General features: G+C 36.5%; 1 protein-coding gene across 9 annotated transcripts in view; it reads right to left on the bottom strand.

Annotated features, from left to right (window-relative positions):
* Positions 1-21,005, bottom strand: part of TENM2 (teneurin transmembrane protein 2) — a 616,658-nt gene that overhangs the window by 525,047 nt on the left and 70,606 nt on the right. The window lies entirely within an intron of this gene.

Genomic DNA, 21,005 nt, shown 5'->3' on the forward strand with positions numbered 1-21,005 from the left:
GAGCGCTGCCAAGCAAGCAAGCTGTTTCCCAACACACCCAGACTGATTGCTTGATGTCTACAAAGAAAGAGTAAGTTTAAGCTTAGCTTGAACAGGTAGACAAATTACAGTTGCCCAAATAAAACCGGCCTTTAACTACCACTTTCTGATAACAGAAAGAACTTTCTCACCGTTCCTTTTATCAGATCTGTGTTAAAAGTCCCTGCAGCAAGATTTCCCTATATTTAGAAACCAATCAGTGCCAGCAGCTGCAGCAAGATTTGTCCTTTAAGCAATCAAGGCTAAGAAATATGTAAGCAGAGAGATCCAGTGAGGCAGAAATTTGTGACCAGACTTTAAAGGAAGCTCTTAAGAATCTACATTCATCTAAAAATTAACAAGCAAAACTTGCAAAGCTCACCACTTCAAGACACAGTTCCCGTGCTGCATGCCTTCAGGCTGAACTCCACGAGAACAGCTTGGATGAGCAGCACGAGCCCCCCAGTGTTGCCCAGAACAGCTCAGCAGCTGAAAAGGTCCATGACCACCATGAACTGCAAAACAACCACTACGGCAGCACAGAGGAGAACATGAGGCTGTTCTGAAGAACTGCTCCAAAGCCATTACTCAACAGGATGTGAGTGTCCAATCAAGCAGCTGATCCACAGCACTGGGGCACAGCATCCACCTATTTTGTATCCACCTATGTATTCTGAACATTTTGGAGGCCAAGTTTTGCCACCAGCGTGATGCAGACAGTGATGTTACTAGAAGTAATTTTTATCCAGCGTTATTACATCATCTCATGCTCTTCTTGAGACTGAAAGATGGTACAATGGGAAGCATTTCTGAAATAACACAGCTGTGGTATCATCACAGGAATTCAGAATTTCCCTCCGGCAAATTTATTGGATTTCAGAGCTGCACTCAGGCCAGAGAAAGGGTAAGACCTAATAAGCAGGGTACATCATAGCAGTCAAGCTAAAGATTGATTACGTTATAGACACTTTCTTATCAGCACAAAGGCACATATTTATCTTGTTTTCTTCAGTGACAGCACAATACCAACTAAGAGCATGCCTCTCGCTTGCTCTGCTCGGGGCACTAGGCACTTCAGCCTCACTGGTAGCAAGATACAATGTATGTGCCTCAAACAAAGGCACCCTGCAATTGCCTGGATACTGCTTTTGCACTACGAAAACCCTTAAGAAGTATCAGAGCTTTGTCAGGACAGATGCCATCATGTTAACATTCTCTTTTATGTCCTCACATATCAGAATAATGGTTCTCATGGTTCGTCTGTTAAACATAAGTAGAAATAAAGGTCAAAAAAAATCTTCAAGTGCATTTGAGGCAAAAAAAATTGACTTTCAACTCCTTCAACTAGCGAAATTTTATCAGAAAATAACATGCAACAAAGATGCACAAATTCCACTTGAAATACTGTCTTTCAAGACTGCTGTTATGCTACATTATATATTGTTATCATTTTGCACAAATTTAAAGATGCAACAATATTTAATAATTGCAGCTTGTGACCTACAAATTATTGCCTTTTTGCAAAGTCTATGGTTTTTAATTTCCTATTTTTACAAGATAGGACATTACACTACTATTTCATCTGCAAACTGCCTTAAGGAAGCTGTAATTATGGAAACCAGGCTAATTCTCTTGCCCTCTGCAAAAAAAAAAAAAAAAAAAACAGACTCATGAAACTACGATTGCTTCTCCTTCCTTATCACTTAGCTTCCAATCACTGTTTTAATATTGGCAAGCAGTATGTGGTTAAACACAACAAAAAAAAAGCCAACCATAACAAGAAGCAATCACTGTTCATTCTCACTTAGAGAATTAAAAACCCTGTCTTCGTATTTTACGTTTCTAGAAGTTGTTTTCTTTTTGATTTTGAATTTGTTGAGTTTCCCAATCATTGTGAGAAACGCAGAACATTTCCAGTCGCAAACAGCCTCCCAAAAAACTAACGCCAGTTTTTTTCAGTGGAAACACCCAGAGAATCTGCTCATGTGCTCTTCACAGACTCTTTCAGAGAAATTTCAGACAAGGAACTGCCCAACTGTTCTAGAATTTTCTACAAACTGTGAGTTATATATTTTAGATCATAACCGAAAAGAGCCTGGAAATATCTAAATCTGTAATGAAGACTTAAAATGTTTTCGTATGTCTCATAGCATCTCTATTACAGCCAAAGAGAAGAACAGAAACCTTCAGTTTATTGGCAAAACACCGCAATGTGTTATGGTGGACGTTTGAGGATGCTTACTTTAAGTAAAATAGAACCCAACCATGATCACAGCCATTTTACACATCTACACAGAAACTATTTTTTAAACTATACAGCTGTAAGTCATACTGCAGAGCCTGTTCATATCTAGCAATAAAAGTACGTCATATTCTTAAAACATGATAGGTGCTAAATTAATGTGTTATTAATTTGTTCTTCCAGCCATAGTAATACATATTTCCGTAGGAAGCACACGATGGGCTACATCTGATATTTTGGAGGTAGAACCTTGGATGTTGTGCAATAACTTCTAAAGCACAACTCCGTGTGGAATTGCACTTTTCACAGGAATGAGCCAGAACATTCCGTGATTCTTCTTTTTTGACATGTTAATTGTTCTTCCATACACAAGGAGAACAAAAGCAGCAGCATGCCATATTTATTCAATGAAAGTTGAGCCACAGGGGTTATGGTACATTCTTTCTCCAGCATCAACCAAATTATCTCAGCGCCCAACTTTTAAGAGGCTGCAATAATACTCCATCATTTGAGAATGCTGGTAGGCTTATGCATCATTTTAACAGCATGAAGGCAGATTGAGATCATCTCCCTGTTATAGGAACCTGGAGACATCCGGCAGCCCTGGTGAATCATTTTCATACATTCTTACTGTTAACAATAACCTTAAAGAGATACTAACACGCTGGTCAATTTTCATTCAGCATATACAAGGATTTGAGGATTGAAAATAAAATTATGTTGTGTCTATAATGACGCTCATTTTCTTATTTATATCTTTTATATTTGGAATGATCCAAAATAAGGTTATTCTAGCAATTGAGAGAACACAAGTTCTCTGAAATAGTTTTGGAAAAAACAGTAGAAATAATCTTTGTGGTTTTGAGAAAATGCATTATACACAAATATTAACTTCAGTATATTTGACCATAATACTCCAAAAAGAATAAGGAAAAATCTCTTGAACAATTTAGGTAAAGTTATTACTAAAGGAATCAGATAACTGCACATGTAAACCTTCACATATATACCAATGTTATTTGTAATGAGATAAGCTTATTATACAGCAGTAGTGACATAATGAAAATAAAAGTGAAAAAATTCATTCTTAACAAGAAAGCTTGTGGTCCTTAGAAAATTAGTTTACTGGAACAGAAGATGTTAGCCTACATTCTTTGCTTTGAAGTCTAACCCTTTATAAGGCAGATTTATTTTTTTTTTATTCCCAGTGGAGGACACAAAAGCACCAGGCATTGCCCAAACCAGACTACAGGATGCCACAGACACACGTTAACTAAACTTCAAAGACTTTGTCTCTCATACCATGTAGAGGCTCCTAGGCTGTAGCTTTGGGTTCCAGGCTCCTGTGCCTTGTTTTATTAAGGGAAATGACAGCAATGGTCAGAGAGAGATTACAGCAGGTAGCTCATTATTCAACAACCCTCTCTCTGCAGGCCAGAAAACTGGAAAATCTGACAGTCTTTCAGCAGTTGTCAGGATTGGAATATATGCAGCAAAAGGTTCATTAATAAAAACATCCAACAGAAGAACATACGGTGACTGACTTCGGACTCAAGCTAGATACGAGGCTAAGTACTCTTTGCTTTCTCTCAGGGTAACAGAGATATTCTTTGGTTCTTGAGTTAAGAGGTAAAAGAAGCTTCAAAAATCATGTTCAGACAACCAGACATTCAGAGCAACTGCCCCAGGTAAATTTTTAATGCTGGCAGAAACCACTGCTGCCAGTGAGGAAGCATGTCAGTGTATGAGAGTGACTAGCACTGGGAGAAAGGAGGTGTGGATCCTCTCGTGGACCACTTTAAAGGGATGTCAGTGCGCTCTTCAGATTGCAACACACAGTAGCATTAAAGGCTTGGCAGGATGTGCCTCGAGGCTTCTACTTGATTCTTCTTTTAAAGAAGCACCAACAAGCCCAGAACCAGAGAAGGAAGCAGGCATTACAAAATACATATCTTTATCAGAATTCTTCTCCAACCTACGAATAAATATAGTTGGAAGATAGTCAGGAAAGATTATATGTATAAGCTAAATTAAGGTGTGACAAGCAGTGCAGTAGATACATAATCAGAAGGAAAACAGTCCAGTCCCCAAAGGGTCATCTGGTCAAAGAAGGCTTTGGTGCTTTCCTGGCCGTGACAAAACATTCTGCAAATGCTACTCCTGAAAAACAGTTCAGAAGATTATCTGCTTTGTTTTCAGAGAATAGAGTTACAAAGTTGGCACCCATGGGTTCCTGGAAGCCCACAATCATATATGTCCAGCATTAGAAACTGGGAAATCAAGGTCTTACTTTAAGGCGCAAGAGTATTTTCAACACCTCCTCCCCCCTAAAAAAAACCCTAAGCAACTAACAAAGAAAAAGCCACCAAAACAAAACCAACTGTGAATGTAAGACTTCTTGTAATTTTTCTCAGTAATGTACACAATCATTCTGCATGTACAAATGGCACAATTATCTGAAGAGAAGGGTAAGCTTGACTTCTTTTATATGCAACTCAAACAGAGAAGCTACTTTATTTCCTGCAGCCTTCTTGACTTCTTAAACTTTCAGAGCAAGTGCATTCTTCTCAACATATTCTTAAAATAAGGTCAGCAAGGCAAACTTCACAGACTGGTTAACCAGTAAAATAGAAATGAGGAAGATTTTGCTCACTTAACTCAGTTAACCAGTTTTTAGTCAATAGCAAAAGATAGATTTAGACTCTTTTGCATCAGAAGGATTTCTGCTTGGATTTCTCAGAGACAGTTCAAACTCAAACTCTGTTGATGAAACTCTCAAAACAGCCAGCAGCTATTATGTGTCTCTACCCTGCTACCTTGATATACTTTCCTTTATTTAACCATGCTTTCAAGTGGATCCCACGCTTCATGCCTTTTTTATTGCAGAACTGCATCTATAAGAAACCAATAGCGAGAGTATATGAACACTTGCTATTTCAATCAATTCACAAATTAGCTGAAAGAGGACTGAAATCAATTAACACCATTGATAAACCTGGGTATAAGACATACTTTAGTAGCTAAGCAAAGGCAAGCATATTTATGAACAGTGCATACCGCTAATTATATCTCTAAAAAGATGCAAGGAACCAAATAATCACTTGACATTGTTAGTGCTTAAGTAGGAGAAGACAACCTAAGGTCTACTTACAGGACAACTCCAACCTAGTTTTAAAAATTTATCTATAAAGGACTGAGGTTAATGCTGACAAGCATGTTTGTTTGATGACATGTCTCTATTCTATGGAACTTAGTTACATCAAAGCAAACACAATTACTAAATTGAAAGAACAGTTCTCAATACTAACAGTGTGGTATTTAAATATGCATTGAACAATACATTCATTCACAGCTGCTGAGGTATTTGCTAATAAAATCAAAGATTGACTATGTGGCTGGATTCAACAGCAGGTACTGCCCAAATGCTGTCTCTACGACATCATACTTAGTCACACCCAACTATTAATTGCAAGAAGTTGAGCATCAATTACATCCATGCCCAAGGCTCAGCAAGAAGTGATGCTAAGCTGACTAGCGAAAAATACCAACCTACAGGAGCAAATACTGATCAAAATAGGGTTTAGTGGACAAAAGACCATGAATTTCTTTGGCATAATTTGCTTTTTCTGTCCTTTAATCTACATGGGTTAAGTGATACCGAACAGAGACTGGGCAGAGACACCCAAGACATGAGTTACATGGCTAAGATGTCAAGCTTATAACCAGAACTCAATTTATATCTCAAAAAATATTTAAATAAAAATTAGGACCTGTCTTTTCACATGTGAATTCTTTAATGCACACTGTGTTTTGAACTGCTGTCATCGATTTGGCCTAGATATCTATGTTAGAGCTAAGCACATCCTGCTGTGAATACAGAATTTATATTTACAGCCTTCATTCTCTGCCTGCTTATCCCTAGTGAGAAGGATTAGGAAAAATAATCAAGTATTAAATGTCTTGACTAAAAAAAAATTACTTAATGTTAAAACCAATATCCACCATTTAAGATTAACTCCTTTGTTGTAACACAAGCAAAAAAGAATGAACCACTACCAATTTGTAAAACATTACACACAAAATTAACATCCCTCTCAACATCATGGCAGGGAACCTAATCCAAGCTACGCGTACTACTGAAGGAAGTCCAAGTCCATAATTACATACAATAGAGGTGTAAGAAACTCCTGAACAACAAAAAAAATCTGGTTTAGTATTACTAAAATATCTGAACTGTTCCTACTTCAGAAAAAGAAGATCTCTGCTACCAATGCTTCACTGCAAGATTTGTCAATTGCCGTTATCAGTGCATGGAAAGGCAATACTTTGCCAAGATATATTGTTGACCCTACTCCAGTTAGCACAAAATAAGTGATCCCACTTCAGTTTGAGCACCTATTTTTTTCTCAACACACTTGCATTATTATTTGCTCATACAGTACCAGCCCACTAAAAACCATATATCCATTTGTTGCAAATTTTAACAGATTTCCTTGTATCAAACTCTACTGATAATAAGAATAGTTAACACAGTGACACCCTGCTGAAAAAAAAGTAAGATATTTCAAGGTTCTGAAGAATATGGCATCTCCATTGGGCTTAAAGCACCTACTTGAATACTTTGTTGAATTCAGGCTGCAGCAATTGCAAAGGCCATAATGTACCGTAAATCACTGAAACACAAGGGCCAAAGAAATTACAAAAGGAAGATTCATTTATTTTATATTATTTCTCATCTCTACCTATTTGGAAACTGAGGGTGAAGACAAAGATCTGAGAAAGGTGATGGTCAAGCTGCTATCACCTTGTGAAGAGATCTGCTAAAAAGCTCATAAATGCAAAAAAACACAACAAAAAAAAACCAAAAAAACAAGCCAACAACAAAAACAAATGAAAGAATCAAAGCACAAATGCAGTTTAAAAGATATTCCATAAAACTAGCTGAGCAAATTTAATTTTTTAACTGAATTCTAAGTGTCCCTTGACAGAGTGCCTTAATGACACTGATTTTGATAAATTGTTCAATTCAGCTTAATTACAAGTCTGCTACTTTGACACTATCTACTCGGAGGCTACTGAACTAGTATTCAAAAGTTTGACATTAGAGTGGCAAATCACTTGACTGACAGACCTTGACCAAAAATATAATTAAATCATTATATAGACACATATTCCTATAAAAACAATCATATAAGATGTCATTACTGGTCAAGTGATTACTGGTTAACAGTTCTGTGAATTTCACCTATATCCATAGCTATACAAAAATCATTGGGAAACGTAAGTGCCCTCTAACAATTGCAGAGTGTATTCACCTTTCAACTGTTGTAACATGCCAAAAACATACAGAAAAAAAAATCTGAACTATAAATTTACCTCAAGTATTTTTCAATTTTTCCTTTATCTTTGGATAATTTATTTCAAAATGTTCAATTTTCTAACAAAGAGAGCTCCATTACAACTGAATTCTCTGCTACAGTTAATATAATGTCAGCACCTGGGAAAGTTATTGAGATTACCTGGAGGAATACTGAAAGACATCTAAAGAACAAAGCTATTATCAGGTATAGTCAACATGGGTTCATGAAGGAAAAGTCCTGCCTTAGTAATGTGATCTGCTATGATAAGGTCATTGCTCGGTGGATGAAGGGAAGGCTGCAGATGGATTCTTTCTGGATATAATAAGGTCCCTGATACTGACCCCATCACAGCATGCTGCTGGGCAAATCACCCACTGTGAGAGGAACAGGTCCATGCTATGCTGGGTAATGAAGAGCTCGGATGGCAGGACTCAAAATGTTGCAGTGAGTAGGGCTACACCGGACCAGCAGCTGATCCCGAGCGGTCTTCTGTGAGGCTCAGTTCTAGGGCCGGTGATGGTTTTATCAGTGATCTCAGTGCAGGACAGGAGTGCATCCCCAATTGGTTCACTATCAATGCTGAACTGAGCTAGAAGTCTTGGGGGGGATCTAGATAGATTGGAGAACTGGACAACCAGCACCATGAAGTTCAGCAAAGGAAAATGCTGGGTTCTGCACTGGGGACAGAGCACTGTCAGATGTGGGCACAGACTGGGAGGCAACTGACGGAGCAGCTCAGCAGGAAAGAACCTGAGGGTGCTGGTGCAGGAGGTTCAGCATGAGCCAGTACTGATGACCAGACAGACAAGAGGAAACAACTCATGGAGAAGGGTTCATTCCAGGACTGCTATGGATTAAGGGAGCATTTCTACCACAGCATCATATGTATACTACATGGCACATTCTCAACATGCTTTTTTAACTATTGGTACACACACTTCCTACATCTTGGACTTGCTCTTGGGCTGCAAGTCTGGTATTCTGTGCATGTGTAAAATAGGCTGTGCGTGCCTATAGGATGCAAATCTTGGCCGACTGAAGTCATGACATCAAGAACACATCAGAAACCAACACCACAAAAAGGATGTTTTAAAAGATCCAACCAAGCAAAATCAGTATGAAGAAAATTTCCAGGAAAAGTCTGATCAATTTCCATTTTGCAGAACTGAAATTTTGCTAGGCTTACCTCCAGCTTATGGGGTTTTCTGTCCTATAGCCTAGATTAAGGTAGGTATCTTAGGAACCTTTACTCTTTCATCAGATATGGAAGTGGTCAGAACATTTAGAAGTGAGTGGGAGCAGGAAGGGAGAGGCGGAAACAGGGAGAGATGGATGGAATCATTATATCAAGGCACAAGGCTAAAGATCTTTAAGTAAACAAATATCCCTCTCTCTCTGCTGTCAAAAGCTCCCCAGCTACAAAGCTGAGCAAAATGCACGTAGAATTCTCCTAGTAGGTAGGCAGATGGTACGGTCATGGTCCTTTCAAGAAATCACAGACCTTATTTAACTTATTTTCAAGATTTCTAGTAACTTTTCTTCAAAATCTGCTAACCTACCTCCAATGTTTTCTACCACATTCAGATGAAAATTATTTATTTTTCCTCTCACTGTTGTAGTTCTGGAAGATGTCATTATATTTTTAAACCTCCAGTTCTAAAACTTCATGTTCCCAAATGCTAAAATCACAAAACAAAGAACCAAACCCAAAAACAACATGCATATTCCTGCTCTTCTTAGCAGTCTCTTATGTTACACTATTTTTCCATGCTGCTTCTCTACACTCCTCATTACTATGTGCTCTGAAAGCTATACGTCTAAAACAAATAAAGGAGGAACACATGGGGCATCAAGGTCACTCATTCGGTAAAAAGTCCTGCTATGAGAAGGGACTGCTGCTTGGAGAACGCTGCTGTGAAGGATGACCTTAGAGATGATAAATGCTGCTGTTCTTTACCGTGCATGTCACAGATTAATTCCCTTGATCTGATCTGATGGTTCCACAGAGTGCTAACAGGAGCTAAGTGCTACTGGCAATAGGAACTGATTGGTTCAAGAGATGTCATTATCTCTGAATAAATGCGTTGATAAAAGAGAATCATTTCAGACCAAGAGCTGATGGAAATAACTGATATATCACCATAAATTTTTCCCCATCCATATAATTTCCAATGATGTGCATGTTCTTCATCACTTCAGCTGCTTCACTCTTCTGAGAGTATTCTATCTCTTGTATTAGTTTCTCTATTAAAACTCACATGTACGATATACTACTCAAATAAGCACAATTCATTTTGTAACATCAGCCCTCTCTTGCACTTACCTGGCTAAGTTGAAGAAGAGATACTGAAACCCCTGCAGCATAGCAGTGTGGCTGCAGAAGTAAAACTCAACAGGTGTTTCTCAAACATCCACGTGGCAGCACTTTGTGCCCAAGATGCACAGCAACTGATATGTATGGCAATGGCAAGGGTGCCCGCACCCAGCACATGTGTGCTGCGAATCCAATCCAAACCAGGCACCAGCAGTTAATTCTCCCTAAGCAGTCAGACAGAGCAAATAAGAAAACTCCACTGACAGCAACTCTGATCTTTTGCATGGCAATACAAAAACTTATGAGAGGACTACATCTTTGTTTTTAAGTAGGCATAAGCATCTTGCTTGTATTCAGTCATACATATTGTGAAATAGGGTCATGAGAGTGTAAGAATATTAACCCACCTAGCAGTTCTGAAAGCAGCTCGGGCTGGAGAGGCATCAGCTGGCTTTATGCTCAGCACTGACAGCCCCCAGAGGTACAGTTCACTTTATCTGTACAGAAATCCTAGGAATCTAAACTAAAATAGAAAGAGCCCACTCAAAAGTCTTCAAAAGCATCTTAATGGTATCTTTATCTGCCAGGTGATTTTATTGATCTGATAAAGCACTTCAAGTTCATACCCTGCAAAGACTTGTAAATACAAACTGTGATTACTCTCCATTTGCTTCTGAATGTTTACAGACCATGTGCAAGGCAGCACTACAGAAACTCACTGCTTTAACGACAAGTCACAATCTTTAAAATCAGTCCCACTAAATGTGTCAGTGACATTTCACATTTCCTGCACGCAAATTTCTACATAAATGAATCTAAAAATAGAATTTCCTTAAAGAAAGAAATCCAAAGAAATTGAAGTTTCTTAAGTTCTGTATCTTAAGAGAAATCTTCAGTGATTTTACCAGCAGAACATATTTTCATAATTATATTTTATACTTTTTTTTTATTCATACTTTTTCAAAAACTCACAGAATAGTATGGGCACCAACTACCTCGATGCTATTTATTCCTTTCACAACAAACTTGGTGTTGGAGCTTAACTGTTTTTAACTCCACTTTCATAATGGTTGCCGTTATAACAGAACGCTCTCTGTAGCACAGTGATGTTTCTAGATTATATGAAGTCCCACTGGAATATCCCTAAAAGAACCACTCAAAACTCTCACATTTTCCAAAGCAGTAATTACAAAATACTACGGTGTGATAGAATGCTAACTATTCTGTCCTAGAAAACATAGTTTAGTTTGGATTCATTTTGGAAACGCACAACTTCAATTTCAAGCAACTAAAATTTATGTTGTTGGTAACAGAAAACAACAGTTTTCTAACCACATGGGAGAAAGGATCATCTTGATCAGGACTGCTCTTCTCCATTCTCCCAGCTATGAATCTCTTCTGCCATAGCACAAAGTCTCCAATCCTAAAGTCATGCAGTTGGGTACTGCAAATTATATATATATATATATTTTAAACTTGAATATTCTTTTAAATAATTTTCAGAAAACACAGATGCTTGATGCAACAGGCTACCTTTGTAAACATTCTTATCATTTGCATCTTCAGTAGCTGTTACTAATTAATGTGATCAATAAATGATTTCTTATTTACCTAAGTACCCTGATTATCACAATTAGTACAAAACAAGAATGCATCTCCTCAGAATTACAGGCTAATCCACAAAGCCCTGCTTGCCCTGCCTGGATTTTTTTTTCTGATGTTTCTTCTTCAGACTGTTGAGAATAAAGTATGTCTTTAACTGCTCAGGGGAGCAAGTTACTCAATTATAAGTAAATCCTGGACTGCAAAAAGAAGTATCCTGCATCTTCAGCTTGGTGTTTTAAAAGTACAACAATAATACAAGAGTGAATGCAAATCAATTGCAATTTTAGTTTATTTTTTATGGCCTCTTCAAAATGCAAAGTGGGATGCTTCCAACAACTTACCTAGAAGCGGAGATTTAGCTACTGACATTGCTAAGTGTGTTATATCTGCTAATTATTTACAAATGCCACATACGTGATGTGAGAAAAACAAACAAAAACACAGAATGAGAACACAACCCAAATTCACAAACCCCAGATGCTTAAACTTTCAAATAAATTTAGGCATGACATAATGCTTTTATAGAGCTAATTTAAAATAATTAAGATGTAATAACAATGTAGGGCACATGCAAACTCACTGCACACAAAGGATAATGCCATGTTTTCCTAGCTTCAGTAATTTCCCTCATTTTCCTCCATTGTACGTGCAAGACATAATGCTTATAGTCTGAAAAACGACTAGAAAATTGTACCTTTTATCATCTCTTATTGTTTCCCAGTCATTCTATATTGCATTTGTTTATCAAAGCAACTCTCATACCACATTTCACACAACAACTCTAGCATTTCTTTTGTCCCCTTTCTGTCTCTTTAGAGGATATTTAACAATATCAACTATCAATTTCCTTGTCAAGTTTAAATTAGGATACTTATTACCTGATCAGTCAATTACTCATTCACATCAATGACTACATCTCCTACTTTCAAGACTTCAAGCTACCTTCTCTTTATCACACAGGCCAGCTGCTAATCCTTATTCCACCGTCTCCTTTTAGTAATGCAATATAATATTTCGGATATCATATATTCACTAAAGTCTCATTTTAGTTCAGTATTTGCCAGCTGCAGCCAGGCACTTAATCATCCACATTGTATGAATTTTGATTTTAAATAGACAACATTTCTTTTTAAATTTGGAATGCAAACTAAAACCTTTACCCTAACATGTCATGTATTGTACCACATGGGAGATGCGACTTGTGCTTCATCCTTTTTACATATAGCAAACATTGAGTAGGCTTCTACACGTAAAAAAGGGACCAAAATGACAGGCTGTTATGTATGTATATTACTTGGTATGTTTTGGTAGACTAATCATAATACAGCATGTGAGAGATACAAGTTTTATCTACTTCGTAGAAAGTAAAAAAAAAAAAAATCATCTTTTTAAACAAATTATTTTCCTTCTTGAAAAATCACACTGAATAACTGCATGACTTGCAATCTTTCACTCTGCTATGTATAATTCTGCTCCCAGAGAGGGACAGGAACTTTTAAGTCCATCAAATAGATAAGAAACCTCTTTCACTTTGTGACCCAGATAATCTTTACTTGGATGCCATAAATCTGACTTATCAACATACATGAAGTTAGGCAATGCTTTGACCCATTTTTTTTCTTTTTTTTTTTTTTAAACAAATCTTAAGCATATTTTTGCACATAAGAACACATTTTTCTTGTATACTCTCCACTGAAACATATTCAGAATAGGAAGATAAATTCCATGTTCCATTGGCTTAAGAATAAACTGGCATCTTCTACTGACTGGTTCCTGTATTTTAAAAATGAATCACTATAATTCTTGCTTAGTTTAATATACATATATTTTTTAAGAGCTTAACAGCAGCCTTGCATCAGGTTGCTTGCACATTCTTACACTTAAAGGAATACAACAGGCAATCCAGACATAAGACCAAAGAAAGTTCTTTAGATCGCATTTTTTTTAAAGGCAAATAAATGTATGTACTAATCAGTATATAATAATCTCATTTTAAAACTAAAACTAATAAGCAACCTCTTGCTAAACGAATTATTTTAATTCCTATTTGCTTAAGTTCTTCTCTTTTCCTAATCTGCTTATCTTCTGGTTATTTAATTATTCTGTTTAAGCACCTTGACTCAATTTTAAGGCTATTTTTCAGTATTTCTGCAGTTATATTCATATTGTTCAAGACTGTATGGAGAATACTAGATCCTTTTTCCAGATGATATATCCACTCCTTGATGAAAGTTTGCACATTAATCAACTCAAAAAGCATTCATAATGCTCATTTGAAAATAATTTGTCAAAACACGTTTGTAGAACGCTATTTTACTCTGATAATTTGTACACATTGCTTTTTGAATCGTCTTTAGATGGTTGCTATTGTTCAACATATCAATACTGCAATTCTCATTTAGAGCTTCATTTAAAATCGCACACTTTTTATGATGTCAATGTTTTTTCCTATATTTTGTTCCTCTGCAAAACTAATTAAATGAATATTTATTATGACTTTCTCTTGCAAGTCATTATTCTTTTTATGCTTATGGATTAAGACTGCAGTTGCCCTTCCCAAGAACTTATTCTACCCCTCTCTATCAACAATCATTTGACTTCCACAAATGTTTTACATTCTCTCTTCTTTTAACCAATTATTTTACATGCGCAATATTTATAAAAAAAAATAAATCCAACTGCTTCAACACTTCCACACTAAAATGTTGTCTACCAACACATATCTAAGGTATTTACTAGAACACGACTGTATATTTTTATACCAATGTAGCCAAAACTCCATAACTGACGGAAGATGAATTTCCAATCTATCTCAATTGTGTCATCTATAGTTTCCGGTTTTGGTAGATTTCCTAGTTTTGATCTGACAAATAACGTTGCAAAATAAAGGAAGTCGTGGAGCTTCACACATATTAAAAGAACAGGCCTCCTTCTTATATATACACACAGCTGCACAGAAAATTAAAAAAAAATTGAAATAGCCCTTTGAAAAAAGCACCCATCTATGCACACGCAGAATATTTTTTTCAAAGTCTGCAGCAACTACAGCATGACACGTACAATATGGAAAGACAGAATTTCAAATGGCATGCATAATCACTGCGTCAGTTTGACGGCACATAATTTCTGTATCCACAATGGATACTGGAAGCCTGTTCATACAGAGAGCAGCAAGGAAATGCTCTAAACTTCAAAACCTTGGGGACCACTGCTTCCTGACAACTTGTGACAAAACCTGAGTACAACCACAGGAAATAAAAAAAAAATATCGAGAAAAATGCAGGATAAGGTGCTTTCCACATTTTGCCACTATTTGCCTGCTGCTGTTGAGCTAAGATGGACTTGAAACGCAGATTGTCCATGTCAACACAGCTCACCTTTTAACACACTGCAAAACCATCACCGTGAAATGTTCAAATAAAAATAGCTGACTAAAGGCTTTAGGATGAGAAATACTGAAAGGCAATGTAATAAAGCAAGGAGAAGTTCTACTTAAATTTATATCTGACAGACTCATTTGACTGACTGAAGTGACTCTGACACTTTAGGTAATGAAAAATGAACTAAAAAACACAAAGGAATATATATATCTTTAATTACCAAAATCATTGTAGAATCCCATTCAAGTTCTCAAACACTGGCCTTCTTAAAGATAACTATAAAATTTGATTCAAGAACATCTATAAATTTTATTACTCATTTTTAAATCAGTAATTAATAATTATTAATCAAAAATAAGAAACTTTTGCTAATATGTAAATGGCAGATCCAAGAAAGAATTAACTTAACTCTGCCTGCTTGACAACCCTGGCTTTTCTACTGCAAGCCATAGAGTTCAAGTTACATTTTCTCCACAAAACACAATTACGTGCTTTGGTAGTAACTAGGAATGTTCTCATTTTATTTTTTTTTTTCTATCCGTTAATCCATGTCAGAGCAAAAAGGGTCAGAACACAGATATTTAAGCAAGTATTTTATACCAGAAATCTATGAACACGAACAAAATAAATATTTAATTCCAATAGTTCCCATATCTAGGAGAGAGTGGAAAAAAACACATGAACGTTTTTATCCTTAAAATTGAGTTACTGTGCAAGTTTAACCCAGTGCTTGTACACAGGATAAACATAAGCCAAACCTACATCTCTATTTCCACTGCCCTAGAGCCCTCTTCACTCAGTCGCACTACTGGCTTACTGCACCCTGAACAGTTGTTTTAGTGGGCAGGTCTAGAAGAAAACCAAAAGGATGTGCAAAATCTGAACTGCAAAGGGAATGACAACAGCTCATTTGAACCAAAACGAAAGAACAAAAATGTCTGCTAACCCTTGTAAATGAATGCAAGATGCTGGTTCACATGACAACAAAAGCTTGTAAATCAATCCTTTTGCTAGCTAAAGGAGATACGAAACGTTTTGGACTGGCTGAGGGCAGACTAGGAGAGTATACAACGTCGTGCAGGAAGTCACAATTAAATGACCCAACTGCTCCTTCTGCTCCTCGTATTTCTATCTCTCTCAGCAATGATACTCAGGACCAGCAAGTCTGAATGCTACGAATTCATGGATCTGTTATCAGTGATCAACAGGAGATATAGCTAGTTATCACTCAGAGAAAGACTGCTTCCTTTTCTTCAAAGAAAATAAAGTGTAAGCAGCTTGCTGCAGGGAAGCAACCAAGTGAAAGCCTTAAGACAGCAGAGTAATCAGAAAGAACCCTAACAAGCAGGCACACTTCCTTTCTCTTTGTAAAACTACAAGTACTTAAATCATGAGCATATCATAGAATCTATGATTCTATATTAATCTGCATATTAATAATTAGTTACCAGTTTTTCCAGCACCGTCTCATTGGTACTTGCTGCTGGCCCTCACTCTTTCAGCACTGTTTCCCTACACACACTGTAGGCTCGGAGTTCTGCCAGCGTAGCAGCTCTAACTCTTCCACTTCTCATGCCTGATTTTTCAGCTCTTAAGCATCTTCTTTCCTTTTTCTGCTGCCTCTAGACAGAAATGAGCTAGAAAGAATATCCACGACTGACTTCCAAAATGACTTTTCATTTCATGGAATCTGAAACACTACATGAATAACCTGGATTCAGATCCATGGTAAAAACGAATGGGAAAATGAAGCATCAAGGTCACATGAGGGCAATTTGAAGATGTGCGCAGTAACAGAAGTAGATATTCAACCTATTCCTAAAGAAATCTCTTTGTCAAAAGCAGCAACACAGAAGGACCAACCAAGTACTGAGGCAATTAAGAGGAAATCATGATAAACAGGCTGCTTCCAGACTTTAGCTCTGCAAAACCTGGGGCAACAAGCTGAAACAAAAAGAACCAGCTGATGTTCAATAGCCACACGTTTAAAAAGATGACTGATTTTTTTTTTATTTATTTTTTTATTTTTAGTTGTGCTACATTAAATTTTGTTATAAAATATGAAATGTTAAATAATTCAAAAAGATAATTGAAAGATCTAGTACATAGTTTCCTCTACAACAGCTATTAATCTTCAGACAGCTCCTATAAAGATTTACTACATTAAATCACATGAGAAAAGAAGGAGCAATCTCGATTTACATGAAAACAGAGAAAAAAATGTAACATCTCTGACGTATTCCCAAGTTATTCTTAGGTACTTGGACTCCTCTCTCAAACAGCAATGAAGTTGTTCACAGAAAAATGAGTCCCATACATCATGTACATATTAGCCTGCTTCTTGCCAAGCAAGTTCTCTGATAATCTTTCCAATGTCTCTAGCTAATGTCTACCTTATAATTTTTATGACTGTGTCATCTGAGAAACACAGCTCCGAAAAGAGAAAAGAAATAGCATTGCCTAATTAACTGAATAAACCTCAATCACTTAATTCAGGTTGGAACACCATTCAAATAACGCAGATGTTGGACCTGAATTGATACAAAGATAGCCTTGTAGTGGCTTAACTTCTATCATCTCACAGTAGAATTTGGAGTCATTGTATGTAATTTTAACCACAATCCCTTCTCTGAGAATTGTTGCAAAACTGAACTGTACACCCTGTAGTGCAAACTTAAACATACAGCAATGTTCAAAAACTCATCAGGACCCTTGTATTTCTCTGCAGAGATTTAAGTTCTTGGCAACTTTTTCTACAGAAGAAATACATCTTTCTCAATGCCTATGCCTTTACGCATAGGCAGTGAAGATACTCTTGAAGTTTAAGGATCACTAAGGAGTTGTTTCATTGAAAAAAATGATTATCTTCTAATAGTATTTAATGTAAAGCCTTTAATTAGAAAATGAACAGATATTCTTCAGATTAGACACTCACTCTTTCCATTTCCTGCAAATTTTTACTCAGGTAAGAAACTGGTATGACTCCATAAAGTCAGAGAAAGGCTGAAGGCCCATGGTTCAGGCATGGATATAAGTAACACCAGACATGATTGACAAAGCATGAGAAATTTATAAAAAAATATATATCAAATACTGGTATTTTTGTTAATTGGACAGTTATGTACATTGTTTTGGTACAGTGCATAATCCAGAGACTGTTCACCTGAATACACTATGACAGTGCAACAGAGGCTGAGTTACAATCTACAGAGCCATTACATTACGGGCACGGTTAGAAAGAGAAGTGCCCCTCTCGTACCATGAACAGCACATGCCTTCAGTTTATCGTGTCTGCTAAACCAATATCAGTTTAAGGTATCCTATCAAATGTCTACCTTCAAATTAAATGTATTTTATCTATATATAATAAAATAAGAGTGATATACAGTGTCTGACAAAACAACGCTTTATCTACAGATTCTGATAGACAGCAAATCAAAATAATTCAAGCAACAGAATGCACTTTGTGGAAGTAGCTTATTTCACTGTGTAGGCTAAATGTATTTTGAGGAAGGATTACATTTTGTTTGGCAATTTATTTTATTGACAAAGCGTATTTCATCAGATATTGCTTTCCATTTCGTAGACAAATGCACGTTGTCAAATACCCTATTTCCTTTGGTGGATGAAAAGTATTTTTCCACAGATTCTAAACTTCTGTGGAGAACACAATGAATTCTAGACAACAGTAGGTTTTATGGATATTAGTATTATAAATTTGCTTAAAATAGTACAATTGTTTTAAGGGTATACCTGGAATATATATTTAAAATGTCTTTTAATATTGATGTGTGTGCACTTGTGATCTCTCACAGTAATTAATAACCATTACAGTAAGGCCGAAGTCAATATCTAAGTGATTTTGGGTTCTGTAATTTTAATGTATGAAGTAGTTTTACTGAAAATTTACTCTCAAAATAAATTTGAGACCTCAGAGTGGTAACTGCCAAACATGAGTCTTCCTACCATTTTTTGAAGACAGTTACATTCACTGGTTTCTTTCTGAAACCTTTCCTTATGTTATAGGAGTATAGCATCCCTTCATCAGACAAAAAAAAAAAAACAAATGTAACAACAACAGAAATGGTAACTAATTCAGATTGTTCTTAGGCTTATTTTAATGAACAATAAAAAAATGCACACAAAAAATACAAAAACCAACCCAATTCCCCCACAAGCCTCCACATATAAAACCAGAAGAAACTACCTTACAAGAATATTGATTAAATGAATGATATTCACATCTTTTTCATGCAGTTGTGACAACAAAGAAAAAAAACCATCACAACAGGTCGATTCTAAGCACTCTGTCCAGTACACATTTTAACACCTATATTCCCCCATCTACCTCAAAAATATTAACTTTACATGTATATTTTCTCCCTTCTCTTGTCAACTTCGTAATTTCAAATTAAATCAGAATTAAACTCAAAACATGAGTAACTGTCTTATCCACATCAGCAGTAAACTAACTGACTGTGATTAATACTTTGAATATCTTAGAAATACTCACGAGAAGTCTGTCTTTAAAAACAGTTGTGAACAGACATCATGAAAAGCTGCAGAATTATCAGCTATTAACTTTAACAGTAAATTACTGAGAAGGTCAAAAAGGTACCCATTCACTGTGGAAGCGTATGGTATTATATATATACACACACACACTGGAATTATATGTATGTATATACACACACAGAAGTTAATGGAATTAGACCCATTAAACACACGTAGAACCACTGTTACCAAATACATTAACTTCAACAAGCAACCTGGCTTGCTCTTTTTGCTTTCAAATTGTGTTGCTCTTTTATTCTGCTTCAATTATGAAGAAATTATTCATTTCCTTCTCAATAAATTCCATCCTAAACAAGTAAGCAAACCCATGGACAGTGGCAAATTGCTTGTGTTTAAAACCTAAATACACAGAGAGCATGAAAGAAAACCTGTGATTAACTCTGAAATGCTCTGTGAGAACTATTTATGTTTAGAAAGAGCACCAATATGTAAACTACTGTTTTTAAAACCCAAGAAACATTCACTTTGCATCAAGGGAAACATGGCCTTTCCATGAACACTAAAATGTAAGAATACAAACAAAAAAATCTCTTTTGTGTTTGAAGTGGCTGAGGAGACATAAAGCAACTCAAGTTTCTCTTCTCATCTCAAACCATCTCCTTCTTCCAAGAACAGGCCTCATATTCCAGCAATACAACTCGAGGAAAGAAGGCAACCTATTAGCTATGGGCAATTTTCCATTAAATGCATGACCACAGATTACACTTTCCTATTCTAATAATGTTTATAGATTATGACATTGGTAGTAAGATTTCAATTATTTAGCTACTAATCTTTTATAGGATCAATATTTGTTTCACCTGGAATAACTCAGCACCTCTTCCATGTAATGACAATTTCTGCCTCCTTCTAATGCTGTCTCTGACCACAGCTGACACAATTCCTCTGTTCTGAGGTCTTCCCTCGGACATCCTTCCTCTTGTTCATTCGCCGAAGTTACAAAAGGATGAATACACAATGATGCCTATCTTGCTCAAAACTCCCAGCCTTTCCCCAAAAGTCCTGTCTTTACCTGCCTAAAGCTACCTCATCCCTGAAGAAACCTGATAACCAGCTTAACTTTCAGCATATTACAGATGTAATGAATGTGTGTTTACCGCATAATCAGAAATGCTTTAATGTCAGACTATTTTGCGCATCTAAATCAAATGCAAATGCTTTCCACTACTGCTTTAGGAGCCAGAGTGGAACCTAAGGAGCAGACCAGAATACGGCCTGCCATTCAAAATTCCCAGGCATTTAGGCAGCCTGCCCATCTATCTGATGTGCTGGCCAGTATAAATGATTACAGTCCTAGTTTACTGCTCACTGCTTGACTCAGTTCTTCAGTTCTTCTACAGAGGAAAGTTCATAGTGTTCTTGGCCCTCATACAGGCTGCAGATGGTTCTTTGGTAAAGCTTCTCAAAATCATTTTTGCCACCCACCATGTGCCAGGAGGTAGAATTGTTATTATTTTCAGGGTTGGAGAGAGAGAGAGAGGAAAAAAATCATCAAGAAAAGTACAAAGAGA

The sequence above is a fragment of the Numida meleagris genome, chromosome 12 (genome assembly GCF_002078875.1).
Source record: "Numida meleagris isolate 19003 breed g44 Domestic line chromosome 12, NumMel1.0, whole genome shotgun sequence".
Taxonomy (NCBI): Eukaryota; Metazoa; Chordata; class Aves; order Galliformes; family Numididae; genus Numida; species Numida meleagris.